The following is a 10,002-nucleotide window of genomic DNA, read 5'->3' on the forward strand; positions in this document are numbered from 1 at the left end:
GCAATTAGAAGCTTTTAGGAAGGAGTTACAACAGGCTAAATTTGAGCAGTTCCAGAAGGATGATTTAATTTGATAATAATGTTTATCAATGGCGTAAACCCAAGAGATATCAGAGTTATAAAACAGTCACTACATTTGATAATAACAAAAGGAGAGAGGAAATAAGGGAAGAGAGAGGGAAGACTCATGGACAAGATGTAATACAGTGATATAATTCTGAGAATTCATGAAAGCGTAGCAGAAGGAATCCAGATGAGAACTTTTACCCCTCAGCCCCTCTATCTACCCTCCCCCCCCCAAAAAAAATTTGAATGTACACCAACAGGTTTTATGATTAGACAAGATTTAGAAAAAGGACTCTATGTCATAAACAATGGAGGAGTGGCCTAGTGGTTAGTGTGGTGGATTTTGGTCCTGGGGAACTGGGTTCGATTCCCACTTCAGGCACAGGCAGCTCCTTGTGACTCTGGGCAAGTCACTTAACCCTCCATTGCCCCATGTAAGCTGCATTGAGCCTGCAATGAGTGGGAAAGCACAGGGTACAAATGTAACAAAAATAAAATAGATACTATTGGAGATTCTACATGGAATGTTGCTACTATTGGAGATTCTACATGGAATGTTGCTACCTATTGAGATTCTGTTGCTACTATTGGAGATTCTACATTGAATGTTGCTACTATTGGAGATTCTACATGGAATGTTGCTATTCCACTAGCAACATTCCATGTAGAAGGCTGCGCAGGCTTCTGTTTCTGTGAGTCTGACGTCCTGCACATACGTGCAGGACGTCAGACTCACAGAAGCAGAAGCCTGCGCGGCCACATTGGTGATCTGCAAGGGCCGACTTCTACATGGAATGTTGCTAGTGGAGGAGTGGCCTAGTGGTTAGTGTGGTGGATTTTGGTCCTGAGGAACTGAGTTTGATTCCCACTTCAGGCACAGGCAGCTCCTTGTGACTCTGGGCAAGTCACTTAACCCTCCATTGCCCCATGTAAGCTGCATTGAGCCTGCAATGAGTGGGAAAGCACAGGGTACAAATGTAACAAAAATAAAATAGATACTATTGGAGATTCTACATGGAATGTTGCTACTATTGGAGATTCTGGAGATTCTACGTGGAATGTTGCTACCTATTGAGATTCTGTTGCTACTATTGGAGATTCTACATGGAATGTTGCTACTATTGGAGATTCTACATGGAATGTTGCTATTCCACTAGCAACATTCCATGTAGAAGGCTGCGCAGGCTTCTGTTTCTGTGAGTCTGACGTCCTGCACGTACGTGCAGGACGTCAGACTCACAGAAGCAGAAGCCTGCGCGGCCACATTGGTGATCTGCAAGGGCCGGTGGTGGACTTTGGTCCTGGGGAACTGAGTTTGATTCTCACTTCAGGCACAGGCAGCTCCTTGTGACTCTGGGCAAGTCACTTAACCCTCCATTGCCCCATGTAAGCTGCATTGAGCCTGCCATGAGTGGGAAAGCGCGGGGTACAAATGTAACAAAATAGATACTATTGGAGATTCTACATGGAATGTTGCTACTATTGGAGATTCTACATGGAATGTTGCTACCTATTGAGATTCTGTTGCTACTATTGGAGATTCTACATTGAATGTTGCTACTATTGGAGATTCTACATGGAATGTTGCTATTCCACTAGCAACATTCCATGTAGAAGGCTGCGCAGGCTTCTGTTTCTGTGAGTCTGACGTCCTGCACATACGTGCAGGACGTCAGACTCACAGAAGCAGAAGCCTGCGCGGCCACATTGGTGATCTGCAAGGGCCAACTTCTACATGGAATGTTGCTAGTGGAGGAGTGGCCTAGTGGTTAGTGTGGTGGATTTTGGTCCTGAGGAACTGAGTTTGATTCCCACTTCAGGCACAGGCAGCTCCTTGTGACTCTGGGCAAGTCACTTAACCCTCCATTGCCCCATGTAAGCTGCATTGAGCCTGCCATGAGTGGGAAAGCACAGGGTACAAATGTAACAAAAATAAAATAGATACTATTGGAGATTCTACATGGAATGTTGCTACTATTGGAGATTCTACATGGAATGTTGCTACCTATTGAGATTCTGTTGCTACTATTGGAGATTCTACATTGAATGTTGCTACTATTGGAGATTCTACATGGAATGTTGCTATTCCACTAGCAACATTCCATGTAGAAGGCTGCGCAGGCTTCTGTTTCTGTGAGTCTGACGTCCTGCACGTACGTGCAGGACGTCAGACTCACAGAAGCAGAAGCCTGCGCGGCCACATTGGTGATCTGCAAGGGCCGACTTCTACATGGAATGTTGCTAGTGGAGGAGTGGCCTAGTGGTTAGTGTGGTGGATTTTGGTCCTGAGGAACTGAGTTTGATTCCCACTTCAGGCACAGGCAGCTCCTTGTGACTCTGGGCAAGTCACTTAACCCTCCATTGCCCCATGTAAGCTGCATTGAGCCTGCCATGAGTGGGAAAGCACAGGGTACAAATGTAACAAAAATAAAATAGATACTATTGGAGATTCTACATGGAATGTTGCTACTATTGGAGATTCTACATGGAATGTTGCTACCTATTGAGATTCTGTTGCTACTATTGGAGATTCTACATTGAATGTTGCTACTATTGGAGATTCTACATGGAATGTTGCTATTCCACTAGCAACATTCCATGTAGAAGGCTGCGCAGGCTTCTGTTTCTGTGAGTCTGACGTCCTGCACGTACGTGCAGGACGTCAGACTCACAGAAGCAGAAGCCTGCGCGGCCACATTGGTGATCTGCAAGGGCCGACTTCTACATGGAATGTTGCTAGTGGAGGAGTGGCCTAGTGGTTAGTGTGGTGGATTTTGGTCCTGAGGAACTGAGTTTGATTCCCACTTCAGGCACAGGCAGCTCCTTGTGACTCTGGGCAAGTCACTTAACCCTCCATTGCCCCATGTAAGCTGCATTGAGCCTGCAATGAGTGGGAAAGCACAGGGTACAAATGTAACAAAAATAAAATAGATACTATTGGAGATTCTACATGGAATGTTGCTACTATTGGAGATTCTGGAGATTCTACGTGGAATGTTGCTACCTATTGAGATTCTGTTGCTACTATTGGAGATTCTACATGGAATGTTGCTACTATTGGAGATTCTACATGGAATGTTGCTATTCCACTAGCAACATTCCATGTAGAAGGCTGCGCAGGCTTCTGTTTCTGTGAGTCTGACGTCCTGCACGTACGTGCAGGACGTCAGACTCACAGAAGCAGAAGCCTGCGCGGCCACATTGGTGATCTGCAAGGGCCGGTGGTGGACTTTGGTCCTGGGGAACTGAGTTTGATTCTCACTTCAGGCACAGGCAGCTCCTTGTGACTCTGGGCAAGTCACTTAACCCTCCATTGCCCCATGTAAGCTGCATTGAGCCTGCCATGAGTGGGAAAGCGCGGGGTACAAATGTAACAAAATAGATACTATTGGAGATTCTACATGGAATGTTGCTACTATTGGAGATTCTACATGGAATGTTGCTACCTATTGAGATTCTGTTGCTACTATTGGAGATTCTACATTGAATGTTGCTACTATTGGAGATTCTACATGGAATGTTGCTATTCCACTAGCAACATTCCATGTAGAAGGCTGCGCAGGCTTCTGTTTCTGTGAGTCTGACGTCCTGCACATACGTGCAGGACGTCAGACTCACAGAAGCAGAAGCCTGCGCGGCCACATTGGTGATCTGCAAGGGCCAACTTCTACATGGAATGTTGCTAGTGGAGGAGTGGCCTAGTGGTTAGTGTGGTGGATTTTGGTCCTGAGGAACTGAGTTTGATTCCCACTTCAGGCACAGGCAGCTCCTTGTGACTCTGGGCAAGTCACTTAACCCTCCATTGCCCCATGTAAGCTGCATTGAGCCTGCCATGAGTGGGAAAGCACAGGGTACAAATGTAACAAAAATAAAATAGATACTATTGGAGATTCTACATGGAATGTTGCTACTATTGGAGATTCTACATGGAATGTTGCTACCTATTGAGATTCTGTTGCTACTATTGGAGATTCTACATTGAATGTTGCTACTATTGGAGATTCTACATGGAATGTTGCTATTCCACTAGCAACATTCCATGTAGAAGGCTGCGCAGGCTTCTGTTTCTGTGAGTCTGACGTCCTGCACGTACGTGCAGGACGTCAGACTCACAGAAGCAGAAGCCTGCGCGGCCACATTGGTGATCTGCAAGGGCCGACTTCTACATGGAATGTTGCTAGTGGAGGAGTGGCCTAGTGGTTAGTGTGGTGGATTTTGGTCCTGAGGAACTGAGTTTGATTCCCACTTCAGGCACAGGCAGCTCCTTGTGACTCTGGGCAAGTCACTTAACCCTCCATTGCCCCATGTAAGCTGCATTGAGCCTGCAATGAGTGGGAAAGCACAGGGTACAAATGTAACAAAAATAAAATAGATACTATTGGAGATTCTACATGGAATGTTGCTACTATTGGAGATTCTGGAGATTCTACGTGGAATGTTGCTACCTATTGAGATTCTGTTGCTACTATTGGAGATTCTACATGGAATGTTGCTACTATTGGAGATTCTACATGGAATGTTGCTATTCCACTAGCAACATTCCATGTAGAAGGCTGCGCAGGCTTCTGTTTCTGTGAGTCTGACGTCCTGCACGTACGTGCAGGACGTCAGACTCACAGAAGCAGAAGCCTGCGCGGCCACATTGGTGATCTGCAAGGGCCGGTGGTGGACTTTGGTCCTGAGGAACTGAGTTCGATTCCCACTTCAGGCACAGGCAGCTCCTTGTGACTCTGGGCAAGTCACTTAACCCTCCATTGCCCCATGTAAGCTGCATTGAGCCTGCAATGAGTGGGAAAGCGCAGGGTACAAATGTAACAAAAATGAAGAGAAAGGGCTGTCCTTCACACTGATAACTCATTGGAATGCCTTTAATAAGAGGGCTCAGTTGTTCAGATTTACAAGTAAATTGAAGGTCATTGACTATTTTTCGAGCAAAACTGCTAAAGCATCAGATTTTTGCATTGTCAAACAAATAAGTACACGGAAGCCTCCTGGGAATCCGAATGATCCTATGATTGTCACACATGAGAATGTATTATTGAAAGAGATAGCACAGCTTGAAGATAGTGACAAAAGAACTTTTTATCATTTGAATAAACAAGAATAAGCCACTATACAATCACTGAATATTCATCCTAGTATTATCATCAAACCTGCAGATAAAGGTGGAAGAGTCATTGTTATAGATACAGAAGAGTATGTTAAGGAGACTGACTGGTAATTAGAGGATCATACATTTTACAAGAATTTATAAGTAGACCCCAAGGAGAAGCTTATGAATAAGACTGACACCATCTTTCAGATAGGCTTAGACAGTGGCTATATTACTAAGAGGGAATTTAAATTTCTTACTGTCCACACACCACAGATTCCTGTGCTGTACATTCTCCCAGAATATACATACATCTTTAGAGAAGCCCCCAGGTCGGCCAATAGTGTCAGATAATGAGTCCATTTTGAAACCTATTTCAGTTTTTATTGATAAGTTTTTAAGATCACTGATACCATCTATACTGACATATATTAGAGACTCCTCTGATATGATTAATTTTCTCAATGAAGTACAACTTGACAATCACTGGATTTTAGCCACCATGGATGTTGAAGCTTTTTATACTAATATCCCACAAGACAATGCACTCAAATTTTCATACTCTGGCTGCCAGCTCCAGAGTCAGCACAAGGTCCTGGTCTCTGTTTCCTGTTTCCTCAGGGGCGGGACCCCATACAGGGAAGACTGATAGGGGAGCTGCAGCCTATGGGAATCTGCAAATTAGGGAAGGAGGGAGACAGAAGGATTCGGAAGTCTACCAGATTAGAAGTGGAGAGAGAGCAGTGGATGGAGAACTGTTATGGGAGGTGTTAACTGAAGGAGAACTGCTACATGGGGGGGTGATGGAAGGAGAACCATCACTGGGGGGGGGGGGGTTAATGGAAAGAGAGCCATTGTGGGGGAGAGAGTTGATGGCAGGAGAACTGTCGCAAGGGGGTTGATGGCAGGAGAACCGTCATGGGGAGGTGGATGGCAGGATTACTATTGTGTGGGGGGTTGATGGTAGGATTACCTTCACAAGGGGGTTGATGGAAGGAGAACCATCATGTGGGGTAGCAAGCTAGAGTGGTCAGCAACTGCATGCATAGCACGTGTTGCAACTGTCTCTTGCTCTTTTCTTGTGGCTCACTTATAGATCTTTTTGCCATGTGTGGGAATTTCTTTTCATTTTAATTGGCTGACTGCCTGTGATGCCACTCCCTCAAACCTGCCATGGCATCTGTTGGTCTCATTATAGGGCCACCTCTGCCTGTCATTGGCTTTTGACAAGGCTACCATAGAAGTAATGGAGCTTGGCAATTCATCATTGGTCCAGCTTAATGAGGATTATGTCATGGGAATTGGTCTTATGATGTAAAGACCTTGTCAGTTCAAGCATATACAACTCATTCTCTGAGAGGCTTATCAAAAAGGAATCTCTACAGACCTACTCTGTGATCACCTGCATAGGTGGGCATAATTGTCCGAAATCATTGTGACCCTACTGACCTTGCACCACGATTCTTCTGTCCCATGATCTCGCCTAAACAGTCCAGATCCACGTTGCAATACTTTTTGGTATACCAGCTGGGATCAATAATTATAATGCTAACAGCTTAATTCTCCTAAAAAATACAGTTCAGGCCAGGTCTGCACAGCTGGAAGCAAAGCCTAATTTAACCTAACTTCCCTTTAGCCTATAGGCCCAAAACCACCCAAAAACTAACCATAAAAATAGAAAAGAACTCCTTCAAAAGATGGACAAACATGTATCTAACAAAATTGTATGTGCCCTTGAGTTCAATCTTAAGAACATAAGAACATAAATGTTGCCATACTGGGTCAGATAGAAGGTTCATCAAGCCCAGTATCCTATTTCCAACAGTGGCCAATCCAGGTCACAAGAACCTGACAAGATCCCAGAATGGTAAAACAGATTTTATACTGCTTATCCTAGAAATAAGCAATGGATTTTCCCAAATTCATCCTAATAATGGCTTATAGACTTTTATTTTAGGAAATTATCCAAACTTTTTTTAAACCCTGCTAATCTAACTGCTTTTACTACATTCTTTGGCAACAAATTCCATAGTTTAATTACTAGTTGAGTGAAGAAATAGTTTCTCCAATTTGTTTTAAATTTACTACTTAGTAGCTTTATTGTGTGCCCCCTAGTCCTAGTATTTTTGGAAAGAGTAAACAAGTGATTCATATCTACCCATTCCACTCAGTATTTTATAGACCTCTATCATATCTCTCGTTAGCTATCTCTTCTCCAAGCTGAAGAGCCCTAGCTGCTTTAGCTAGATATAGGTGACGTGGAGGAGCATAATCGAACAGGGTGCCCAAGTTTTCCTGAGGGCGTCCTCGCAGGACGTCCCCGCGAAGGGGCGGGGAAACCCGTATTATCAAAACAAGATGGCCGGCCATCTTTCATTTCGATAATACGGTTGGGAACGCCCAAATCTTCACATTTAGGACGTCCCTAGAGATGGTCGTCCCTAGAGATGGTCATCCATGGTTTTCGGAGATAATGGAAACCGAGGACGCCCATCTCAGAAACGACTAAATCCAAGCCATTTGGTCGTGGGAGGAGCCAGCATTCATAGTGCACTGGTCCCCCTCACATGCCAGGACACCAACCGGGCACCCTAGGGGGCACTTTAGTAGACTTCAGAAAAAGCTCCCAGGTGCATAGCTCCCTTACCTTGTATGCTGAGTCCCCCCAAAACCCACTCCCTAATACCATAGCCCTTAGGGATGAAGGGGGGCATCTACATGTGAGTACAGTGGGTTTGTGGTGGGTTTTGAAGGGCTCACATTTACCTCCACAAGTTTAACAGGTAGGGGGGATGGGCCTGGGTCCGCCCGCCTGAAGTGCACTGCAGTACCCACTGAAAACTGCTCCAGGGACCTGCATACTGCTGTCAAGGAGCTGGATATGATATTTGAGGCTGGCATAGAGGCTGGAAAAGAAAAAAATATATATTTTTTTTAGGGTGGGAGGGGGTTAGTGACCACTGTAGGAGTAGGGGGAGGTCATCCCCGATTCCCTCTGGTGGTCATCTGGTCATTTAGGGCACATTTATGTGGCTTGGTCGTAAATAATAAAGGACCAAGTAAAGTCGGCCAAGTGTTCATCAGGGTCGCCCTTCTTTTTTCCATTATCGGCCGAGGACGCCTATGTGTTAAGCACGCCCCAGTCCAGCCCTCACTACGCTTCTGACACGCCCCCGGGAACTTTGGTTGTCCCTGCAACGGAAAGCATTTGAGGGCACCCAAAATCGGCTTTCGATTATGCCGATTTGGGCGACCCTGGGAGAAGGACGCCCATCTCCCTATTTGTGTCGAAAGATGGGCGACCTTCTCTTTCGAAAATGAGCCCAACTGAGATATAATAGATGGGCTATGCAGAAAATAAAAGAAGAAACACTGCAGTCCTATTCCCTAACAGGACTGACCAAGAAATGGAAAGTGCTCTGAAATTAAAAAGAAGACCAACACGTACTTAGCCAACATTCTATAGAAAAAAAACTAATTCTGTAAGAAACTTGCTGCAGAGGCTAAAACTTACAGTAACAACTTTTTCAGGTACATCAGAAGCAGAAAGCCTGTGAGGGAATCTGTGAGACCGTTAGATCATGAAGGAGCAAAAGGGGAACTCAGGGAGGACAAGGCCATAACAGAGAAACTGAATGAATTCTTTGCTTCGGTCTTTACGGAAAAAGATTTAAGAGATCGGCCTGTACCGGAAATGGTTTTCAAGAGTAATGATGTGGAGGAACTGAAAGAAATCTCAGTGAACCCACAATTTGGGTTTCTGCCAGGTACTTGTGACCTGGCTTGGCCACTGTTGGAAACAGGATACTGGACTAGATGGACCATTGGCCTGACCCAGTGTGGTCTGCTGATTAGATTTCAGCACCTTGTGATGTCATTGGAATGTTATGCATTCCACACACGCAATGTTCTGGCACCCTCAGTGTTTTATTTGTATTTTTATTTTTAATACTAGCCGTTAAGCCCGTTAAAACGGGCGAGATTTCCAGCTACTCTCCTCGCCATCGTTCTCTCCCCCCTCCGTGCCGGGCCCCCTGCACTGATTTGACAGCGCCTCTCACCTCCGTGTGAAAGCGCTGCAGGCAGCAGCAGATCGCTCTGCTGCTGCCTGCAGCACTTCCACACGGTAGTAGCGCTATAGAAATGATAAGTAGTAGTAGGTGAGAGGTGCTGTCAGGTCAGTGCAGGGGGCCCGATACGGAGGAAGGCGGGAGCGGCGGCGGGGATGGGGGAGAGGGTGGAGGTTGTAGCGCGCAATGTTCATTTCCAGGCGGCAGCGTCCGACAGTGACTCTGACTCCGTTTCCCTCTCTGTTCCGCCCTCTGACATCATCACGTCTTGACGCGAGGGCAGGACAGAGAGGGAAGTCTCTACTGCGCATTTGCAGGTGAGTCAGTCACTTGCCGTTTATATGTTTGACTAGTAAAAAAGGCCCGTTTCTGACACAAATGAAACGGGCGCTAGCAAGGGTTTCCTCGGTGTGTGAATGTTTGATAGAGTGTGTTTGAGAGTGATTGTGTGTGAATGAGAGTGTGAATGTGTGTGTGTGAGAGAGAGAGTGTGGGTGCGAGCGTGTCTGTGAGAGTGTGTGTGTGTGTGTGTGTGTGTGAATGTGACACAGTGTGAGACAGAGTGTGTGGTGGTCAGCGTATGAGAGTGAGAGAGACACTGTGTGTGTGGCAGAGATACCTCCCCCCTCCCTCTGTGTGGTCGCAGGACCCCTCCCCCCTTCTGGTTCCACGACTCTCCCCCTCCTCTCATGTCTCTGGACACCACCTTCCCCCCTCTGGTCTCGTTATCCCTCCCCCCTCCTCCTCCTCCTCCCTCTTCTTTCTCTCACACAGT

General features: G+C 45.9%; 1 long non-coding RNA gene across 1 annotated transcript in view; it reads left to right on the forward strand.

Moving 5' to 3' along the window:
- The window catches only part of LOC115461838, a 19,960-nt gene extending 10,199 nt beyond the window's left edge, over positions 1-9,761 (forward strand). The window contains exons 2-3 of the long non-coding RNA XR_003940781.1: positions 5,129-5,131; positions 9,741-9,761. This is a non-coding gene — a long non-coding RNA (uncharacterized LOC115461838). The remainder of the gene's footprint in view (positions 1-5,128; positions 5,132-9,740) is intronic.
- Positions 9,762-10,002: the final 241 nt, after the last annotated feature.

This window comes from Microcaecilia unicolor, chromosome 2 (genome assembly GCF_901765095.1).
Source record: "Microcaecilia unicolor chromosome 2, aMicUni1.1, whole genome shotgun sequence".
Lineage (NCBI taxonomy): Eukaryota > Metazoa > Chordata > Amphibia > Gymnophiona > Siphonopidae > Microcaecilia > Microcaecilia unicolor.